This window comes from Oncorhynchus gorbuscha, linkage group LG09 (assembly GCF_021184085.1).
Source record: "Oncorhynchus gorbuscha isolate QuinsamMale2020 ecotype Even-year linkage group LG09, OgorEven_v1.0, whole genome shotgun sequence".
Classification (NCBI taxonomy): domain Eukaryota; kingdom Metazoa; phylum Chordata; class Actinopteri; order Salmoniformes; family Salmonidae; genus Oncorhynchus; species Oncorhynchus gorbuscha.
Window position 1 is genome coordinate 19,339,843 of NC_060181.1, and position 9,905 is coordinate 19,349,747.

Genomic DNA, 9,905 nt, shown 5'->3' on the forward strand with positions numbered 1-9,905 from the left:
AGTCCACGATCATCTCCTTCATTTTGTTGACGTTGAGTGAGAGTACAGGAGGGGGCTGAGCATGTACCCTTGTGGGGCCCCAGTATTGAGGATCAGCGAAGTGGAGGGGGCGGCTCGTCAGGAAGTCCAGGACCCAGATGCACAGGGCAGGGTCGAGACCCAGGGTCTCGAGCTTAATGACGAGTTTGGAGGGTACTATGGTGTTAAATGCTGAGCTGTAATCGATGAACAGAATTCTTACATAGGTATTCCTCTTGTCCAGATGGGTTAGGGCAGTGTGCAGTGTGATTGCGATTGTGTCGTCTATGGACCTATTGGGGCGGTAAGCAAATTAGAGTGGGTCTAGCATGTCAGGTAGGGTGGAGGTGATATGGTCCTTGACTAGTCTCTCAAAGCACTTCATGATGACGGAAGTGAGTGCTACGGGGTGGTAGTATCGGTGTGTATCGGCCATTGGGCATAAACATTACACAAGTTGGAAATCGCAAATTCAACAATGAGTGGTTTGGAAGGAACCAGTGAGAGTGGCTAACTGCAAGCATTGCAAAGCAATCTCCAAACTGCTATTCAGTGGAGTGGCTGTGTGGTCCCAAATCTGGGATTAAGTGTCTCTTTTCCAAGTTTAAAATGATAAACATTCAACATGGGCCATGCTGTCAATGAAGCATGATTTGTGCCTCGCTCAAGACTACGGTTAACTCGGAACTGCAAAAAACTTGACTTCAGTGAGTTCAAGACAACTGGGAATTCGGGGGAAAACGAGCTCCAGCAGGGAAATACGTTTTTGAACGGTCATCCAACTCGAAATTGTAAGTCAGAAACACGGGCCTCTTGCTAGAGCTACGACCTGAAGATCAATGACGTCATCATGATTCAGCTCTTTCTAGTGCACTGCTCGGTGATGTAAGCCATACCGATTTAATAAGAACTGTCTACCGATTACCTTCCGAAGAACAAGTGCTGCTAAAAAGGGACTGTCATTTGAGGGTGACTTAACTTGAATGCTTCTCCTGTGTTATACACTGAGATGGTAGGCCTAATCAATACTCCCGTCAAACTTGTGGGGCAACTTGGTCTAGTGCTATTGTCTGGATCAGACGGCCTGCAGGCCAATTGAGCACTCTGCTGCGTTTCATTCAATTAATTAGGTTTAGTGACCTATGTGTGAAGAATTGGCCGTTTTTTTACTCCTTTCCCAAATAAATGATTGTACAGTGCCTTGCGAAAGTATTCGGCCCCCTTGAACTTTGCGACCTTTTGCCACATTTCAGGCTTCAAACATAAAGATATAAAACTGTATTTTTTTGTGTAGAATCAACAACAAGTGGGACACAATCATGAAGTGGAACGACATTTATTGGATATTTAAAACTTTTTTAATAACTCAAAAACTGAAAAATTGGGCGTGCAAAATTATTCAGCCCCTTCACTTTCAGTGCAGCAAACTCTCTCCAGAAGTTCAGTGAGGATCTCTGAATGATCCAATGTTGACCTAAATGACTAATGATGATAAATACAATCCACCTGTGTGTAATCAAGTCTCTGTATAAATGCACCTGCACTGTGATAGTCTCAGAGGTCCGTTAAAAGCGCAGAGAGCATCATGAAGAACAAGGAACACACCAGGCAGGTCCGAGATACTGTTGTGAAGAAGTTTAAAGCCGGATTTGGATACAAAAAGATTTCCCAAGCTTTAAACATCCCAAGGAGCACTGTGCAAGCGATAATATTGAAATGGAAGGAGTATCAGACCACTGCAAATCTACCAAGACCTGGCCGTCCCTCTAAACTTTCAGCTCATACAAGGAGAAGACTGATCAGAGATGCAGCCAAGAGGCCCCTGATCACTCTGGATGAACTGCAGAGATCTACAGCTGAGGTGGGAGACTCTGTCCATAGGACAACAATCAGTCGTATATTGCACAAATCTGGCCTTTATGGAAGAGTGGCAAGAAGAAAGCCATTTCTTAAAGATATCCATAAAAAGTGTCGTTTAAAGTTTGCCACAAGCCACCTGGGAGACACACCAAACATGTGGAAGAAGGTGCTCTGGTCAGATGAAACCAAAATTGAGCTTTTGCAAAACTTTATGTTTGGCGTAAAAGCAACACAGCTCCTCACCCTGGGTACACCATCCCCACTGTCAAACATGGTGGTGGCAGCATCATGGTTTGGGCCTGCTTTTCTTCAGCAGGGACAGGGAAGACGGTTAAAATTGATGGGAAGATGGATGGAGCCAAATACAGGACCATTCTGGAAGAAAACCTGATGGAGTCTGCAAAAGACCTGAGACTGGGACAGAGATTTGTCTTCCAACAAGACAATGATCCAAAACATAAAGCAAAATCTACAATGGAATGGTTCAAAAATAAACATATCCAGGTGTTAGAATGGCCAAGTCAAAGTCCAGACCTGAATCCAATCGAGAATCTGTGGAAAGAACTGAAAACTGCTGTTCACAAATGCTCTCCATCCAACCTCACTGAGCTCGAGCTGTTTTGCAAGGAGGAATGGGAAAAAATGTCAGTCTTTCGATGTGCAAAACTGATAGAGACATACCACAAGCGACTTACAGCTGTAATCGCAGCAAAAGGTGGCGCTACTAAGTATTAACTTAAGGGGCTGAATAATTTTGCACGCCCAATTTTTACGTTTTTGATTGTGTCGCACTTGTTGTTGATTCTTCACAAAAAATACAGTTTTATATGTTTATGTTTGAAGCCTGAAATGTGGCAAAAGGTCGCAAAGTTCAAGGGGGCCGAATACTTTCGCAAGGCACTGTATATAATATATTAACACAACTGTAAGTGATATTGTGTTTATTTTTTATAGAAGAACACACCATCATGTTGATGTGGCAAGTGACACTTTGCTTCTTGAAAATACTATATCCTGAAAACTTGACTGCTGACATATAAAACATTTTGGGACTGTATCAACAGTGGACTAATGAAAACGATTCTTAAATAGATGTAGATTTTTTGTTATACATTTTTGTCATTGTTCAGAGCCCGCAAGTTGTCATGACATCATCATCAAGTTCACCACCCCTGTCATGTTTGTCATTTATTATCATGTCTTGTCCCTGTGCTCCCCATTCTATTCGTTTCCCTCTGCTGGTCTTATTTGGTTCTTTCCCTCTTTCTATCCCTCTCTCTCCCCCTCCCTCTCTCGCTCTCTCTTCTCTCTATCGTTCCGTTCCTGCTCCCAGCTGTTCCTATTCCCCTAATCATCATTTAGTCTTCCCACACCTGTTCCCGATCCTTTCCCCTGATTAGAGTCCCTATTTATTCCTTTGTGTTCCGTTCCTGTCCCGTCGGTTCCTTGTTTAGTATTCACCATGCTGTGATTGCGTTTCGCCCTGTCCTGTCGTGTTTTTGCTGTGATTGTGTATCGCCCTGTCCTGTCGTGTTTTTTGCCTTCATCAGATGCTGCGTGTGAGCAGGTGTCTCTGTCAACTACGGCCTGCGCCTACCCGAAGCGACCTGCAGTCTGTGGCCGCTTCTCCAGTTATTCCCCTCTACAGACTAGAGGATTTCTGTTATTCCCTGTTTGGACTTAAATAAACTCTGTTTCTGTTAAGTCGCTTTTGGGTCCTCTTTCACCTGCATGACAGAAGGAACCGACCAAGGAATGGACCCAGCGACTTCAGACGCTCGTTACACTGCCGTCAAGATCCAAGGAGCCATGCTCGGCAGACACGAGCAGGAATTGTCTGCTGCTCGCCATGCCGTGGAGAACCTGGCCGCTCAGGTTTCCGACCTCTCTGGACAGTTCCAGAGTCTACGTCTCGTGCCACCTGTTACTTCCTGGCCTGCCGAGCCTCCAGAACCTAGGGTTAATAACCCACCTTGCTACTCCGGGCAGCCCACTGAGTGCCGCTCCTTTCTCACGCAGTGTGAGATTGTGTTCTCTCTCCAACCCAACACATACTCTAGAGAGAGAGCTCGGGTTGCTTACGTCATTTCACTCCTTACTGGCCGGGCTCGAGAATGGGGCACAGCTATCTGGGAGGCAAGGGCTGATTGCTCTAACAAGTTCCAGAACTTTAAAGAGGAGATGATTCGGGTTTTTGACCGTTCAGTTTTTGGTAGGGAGGCTTCTAGGGCCCTGGCTTCCTTATGCCAAGGTGAACGGTCCATAACGGATTATTCTATTGAGTTTCGCACTCTTGCTGCCTCTAGTGAGTGGAACGAGCCGGCGCTGCTCGCTCGTTTTCTGGAGGGACTCCACGCAGTGGTTAAGGATGAGATTCTCTCCGGGAGGTTCCTTCAGATGTGGACTCTTTGATTGCTCTCGCCATCCGCATAGAACGACGGGTAGATCTTCGTCACCGGGCTCGTGGAAGAGACCTCGCATCAACGGTGTTTCCCTGCTCCGCATCGCAACCATCTCCCTCCTCTGGCTTTGAGACTGAGCCCATGCAGCTGGGAGGGATTCGCATCTCGACTAAGGAGAGGGAACGGAGGATCACCAACCGCCTGTGCCTCTATTGCGGAGTTGCTGGACATTTTGTTAATTCATGTCCAGTAAGAGGCCAGAGCCCATCAGTAAGCGGAGGGCTACTGGTGAGCGCTACTACTCAGGTCTCTTCATCTAGATCTTGTACTACTATGTCGGTCCATCTACGCTGGACCGGTTCGGGTGCTACATGCAGTGCCTTGATTGACTCTGGGGCTGAGGGTTGTTTCATGGACGAAGCATGGGTTCGGAAACATAACATTCCTTTCAGACCGTTAGACAAGCCTACGCCCATGTTTGCCTTAGATGGTAGTCATCTTCCCAGTATCAAATTTGAGACACTACCTTTAACTCTCACAGTATCTGGTAACCACAGTGAGACTATTTCTTTTTTGATTTTCCGTTCACCGTTTACACCTGTTGTTTTGGGTCATCCCTGGCTAGTATGTCATAATCCTTCTATTAATTGGTCTAGTAATTCTATCCTATCCTGGAACGTTTCTTGTCATGTGAAGTGTTTAATGTCTGCCATCCCTCCCGTTTCTTCTGTCCCTACTTCTCAGGAGGAACCTGGCGATTTGACAGGAGTGCCGGAGGAATATCATGATCTGCGCACGGTCTTCAGTCGGTCCCGAGCCAACTCCCTTCCTCCTCACCGGTCGTATGATTGTAGTATTGATCTCCTTCCGGGGACCACTCCTCCTCGAGGTAGACTATACTCTCTGTCGGCTCCCGAACGTAAGGCTCTCGAGGATTATTTGTCTGTGTCTCTTGACGCCGGTACCATAGTGCCTTCTTCCTCTCCGGCCGGGGCGGGGTTCTTTTTGTTAAGAAGAAGGACGGTACTCTGCGCCCCTGCGTGGATTATCGAGGGCTGAATGACATAACGGTTAAGAATCGTTATCCGCTTCCCCTTATGTCATCAGCCTTCGAGATTCTGCAGGGAGCCAGGTGCTTTACTAAGTTGGACCTTCGTAACGCTTACCATCTCGTGCGCATCAGAGAGGGGGACGAGTGGAAAACGGCGTTTAACACTCCGTTAGGGCATTTTGAGTACCGGGTTCTGCCGTTCGGTCTCGCCAATGCGCCAGCTGTTTTTCAGGCATTAGTTAATGATGTTCTGAGAGACATGCTGAACATCTTTGTTTTTGTCTATCTTGACGATATCCTGATTTTTTTCTCCGTCACTCGAGATTCATGTTCAGCACGTTCGACGTGTTCTACAGCGCCTTTTAGAGAATTGTCTCTACGTAAAGGCTGAGAAGTGCTCTTTTCATGTCTCCTCCGTTACTTTTCTCGGTTCCGTTATTTCCGCTGAAGGCATTCAGATGGATTCCGCTAAGGTCCAAGCTGTCAGTGATTGGCCCGTTCCAAGGTCACGTGTCGAGTTGCAGCGCTTTTTAGGTTTCGCTAATTTCTATCGGCGTTTCATTCGTAATTTCGGTCAAGTTGCTGCCCCTCTCACAGCTCTTACTTCTGTCAAGACGTGTTTTAAGTGGTCCGGTTCCGCCCAGGGAGCTTTTGATCTTCTAAAAGAACGTTTTACGTCCGCTCCTATCCTCGTTACTCCTGACGTCACTAGACAATTCATTGTCGAGGTTGACGCTTCAGAGGTAGGCGTGGGAGCCATTCTATCCCAGCGCTTCCAGTCTGACGATAAGGTTCATCCTTGCGCTTATTTTTCTCATCGCCTGTCGCCATCTGAGCGCAACTATGATGTGGGTAACCGTGAACTGCTCGCCATCCGCTTAGCCCTAGGCGAATGGCGACAGTGGTTGGAGGGGGCGACCGTTCCTTTTGTCGTTTGGACAGACCATAAGAACCTTGAGTACATCCGTTCTGCCAAACGACTTAATGCCCGTCAAGCTCGTTGGGCGTTGTTTTTCGCTCGTTTCGAGTTTGTGATTTCTTACCGTCCGGGTAGCAAGAACACCAAGCCTGATGCCTTATCCCGTCTGTTTAGTTCTTCTGTGGCTTCTACTGATCCCGAGGGGATTCTTCCTTATGGGCGTGTTGTCGGGTTAACAGTCTGGGGAATTGAAAGACAGGTTAAGCAAGCACTCACGCACACTGCGTCGCCGCGCGCTTGTCCTAGTAACCTCCTTTTCGTTCCTGTTTCCACTCGTCTGGCTGTTCTTCAGTGGGCTCACTCTGCCAAGTTAGCTGGTCATCCCGGTGTTCGAGGCACTCTTGCGTCTATTCGCCAGCGCTTTTGGTGGCCGACTCAGCAGCGTGACACGCGCCGTTTCGTGGCTGCTTGTTCGGACTGCGCGCAGACTAAGTCGGGTAACTCTCCTCCTGCCGGTCGTCTCAGACCGCTCCCCATTCCTTCTCGACCATGGTCTCACCTCGCCTTAGACTTCATTACCGGTCTGCCTTTGTCTGCGGGGAAGACTGTGAGAGCCGCCAATAAACGCAGGATTAAGAGTCCAAGGTATTGTTGCGGCCAGAGAGTGTGGCTTTCCACTCGCAACCTTCCTCTTACGACAGCTTCTCGTAAGTTGACTCCGCGGTTCATTGGTCCGTTCCGTGTCTCCCAGGTCGTCAATCCTGTCGCTGTGCGACTGCTTCTTCCGCGACATCTTCGTCGCGTCCATCCTGTCTTCCATGTCTCCTGTGTTAAGCCCTTTCTTCGCACCCCCGTTCGTCTTCCCTCCCCCTCCCGTCCTTGTCGAGAGCGCACCTATTTACAAGGTACATAAGATCATGGACATGCGTTCTCGGGGACGGGGTCACCAATACTTAGTGGATTGGGAGGGTTACGGTCCTGAGGAGAGGAGTTGGGTTCCGTCTCGGGACGTGCTGGACCGTTCACTCATCGATGATTTCCTCCGTTGCCGCCAGGATTCCTCCTCGAGTGCGCCAGGAGGCGCTCGGTGAGTGGGGGTACTGTCATGTTTGTCATTTATTATCATGTCTTGTCCCTGTGCTCCCCATTCTATTCGTTTCCCTCTGCTGGTCTTATTTGGTTCTTTCCCTCTTTCTATCCCTCTCTCTCCCCCTCCCTCTCTCACTCTCTCGCTCTCTCTTCTCTCTATCGTTCCGTTCCTGCTCCCAGCTGTTCCTATTCCCCTAATCATCATTTAGTCTTCCCACACCTGTTCCCGATCCTTTCCCCTGATTAGAGTCCCTATTTATTCCTTTGTGTTCCGTTCCTGTCCCGTCGGTTCCTTGTTTAGTATTCACCATGCTGTGATTGCGTTTCGCCCTGTCCTGTCGTGTTTTTGCTGTGATTGTGTATCGCCCTGTCCTGTCGTGTTTTTTGCCTTCATCAGATGCTGCGTGTGAGCAGGTGTCTCTGTCAACTACGGCCTGCGCCTACCCGAAGCGACCTGCAGTCTGTGGCCGCTTCTCCAGTTATTCCCCTCTACAGACTAGAGGATTTCTGTTATTCCCTGTTTGGACTTAAATAAACTCTGTTTCTGTTAAGTCGCTTTTGGGTCCTCTTTCACCTGCATGACAACCCCATCCGTTGGTTGCGCCCGTTTGTTGGTTGCACCTACAGAGCTTGCATGGCCCGGTTGGGCCTGTTTCCCAGTCTGCCCTGCACAGAGATTGCATGCGCCTGGTATCCAAACCTGAATGGCTTGAGAGATGCGGTCACCGGTAGAGTGTGTGTAGGTAGCTACCTAGTTTAAATATCAACAGTACTGCCACAGCAGCATAACATTTGATCAACACTTGATAACACTTGATTTAGCCTATATCATCAGAAAAATCACTGGGGAATCCAAAACCAGGGGAAAAAAGCCCTATGGCAACCTATGTGTTGTGATTATTGCATTGTTTGCTCTATAACCTGTTAGTTCTTATGCCTTGCCACAATAATATATAGGCTAAGGTCGAGACAATAAGAAGACACAGTGGCAAAATACATTCAACCACACCTTTTTTTCATCATAAAACAGGAGAGCCACATCTGTCCATTGAAGTCCACAAAGTATAATAAACAGTTACATGCAGGGGCGCAACTTGTGTTTTAAAAGTGTTTTTTAAACACTTCAAACAGCCTACCTGACTGCTTGGAGACGTACACATGGTCTTAAAGCACACGTTGGCTCGTTTTGTATCACATTCCAATGACAAAACTTGGAGGGACAAAAATGCAATTTCAGAATGTGTGTGTGTGTGTGGGGTGGCATGTCCCCCCATCCTCAGTGAAAGTTGCGCCCCTGGTTACATGACCTACAGCATGGCCAAGCAAGTTCATGTTTCCAATGTTTTCAGACTACCAAACAACCATTGATTTAGAACTACGGAGAGATATCGCAAGTCAAAGAGAAAGCAGTATTATGCCTTCATTATTCCAGCACCATTTCAACTTACACATTTCAACATCATCAAATCACCTATGCTTATTTTAATACAGTGGCATTTTCTTGATTGCTTATTCTTGATTGCTTATATAGCTCGTTGAGTGCGGTCTTACTGCCAACTTCAGTTTGTGGTGTGTCACGAGAATTTTCAATCCCAATGATGATAACTGAACAATTATTTAAGCTTTGACCAATCCCCGAGGTTTGTAAGACCCTGGGTTTAATAATATTTAGGCAAAGACTCAGCTTCAGCAAAAGGCCTGTAAAGTTTATTCAGAGAAAGCAAAAATGCAAAGACATGTAATTTTATAACCCCCACCCACCTACTCACACACACACACACACGCACGCACGCACGCACGCACGCACGCACACACACACACACACACACACACACACACACACACACACACACACACACACACACACAGTAGGGGGATTACACACACACACAGACACACAAACAGTAGGTGGGATGAATCTTTCCCCACAGTTCGCATTCCTCGTATATCACTACCAAGCTGGCAGTCCCATACCGATCCCTCCCTCCCGAGATTAGAGGGACCTTGACAGTGTCTCTTTCCTGTCGGAAGTTTTTCAAAGTTCCAACCAGGTCAAGTCATGTATAGTTTAATTGTCCTCTGTGTTTTCTTAGTCACACACACACATTTCTCTCCCTTACTTGTCTCGACCAAACCTTATTGGACTTTAGTCTAATTATTCTTAATACATTTGACATAGTCTAATAATTACGTTAATCTAATTATTGTTATACGTGTTACATAATCTAATAATTATGTTTCAGGGTGGAATACTTTAGTCATTACCTTAAACAAAATTCCCTTATCATGGTGGCAAATAGATGGCTACAAAAAAATATTGTTTTCATCTATATTTTTCGTAGCCGTCTATTTACCACCACAAACCGACACTGGCACTTAGATCGCACTCAACAAAATGCTCATCCAGAAGAGGCACTCCTAGTGGCCGGAGACTTTAACACAGGCAAACTTAAATCTTTGTTACCTAATTTCTACCAGCATGTCACATTTGCAACAAGAGGGAGTAAAACTCTAGACCACCCTTTACTCCACACACAGAGACGTGTACAAAGCTCTCCCTCGCCCA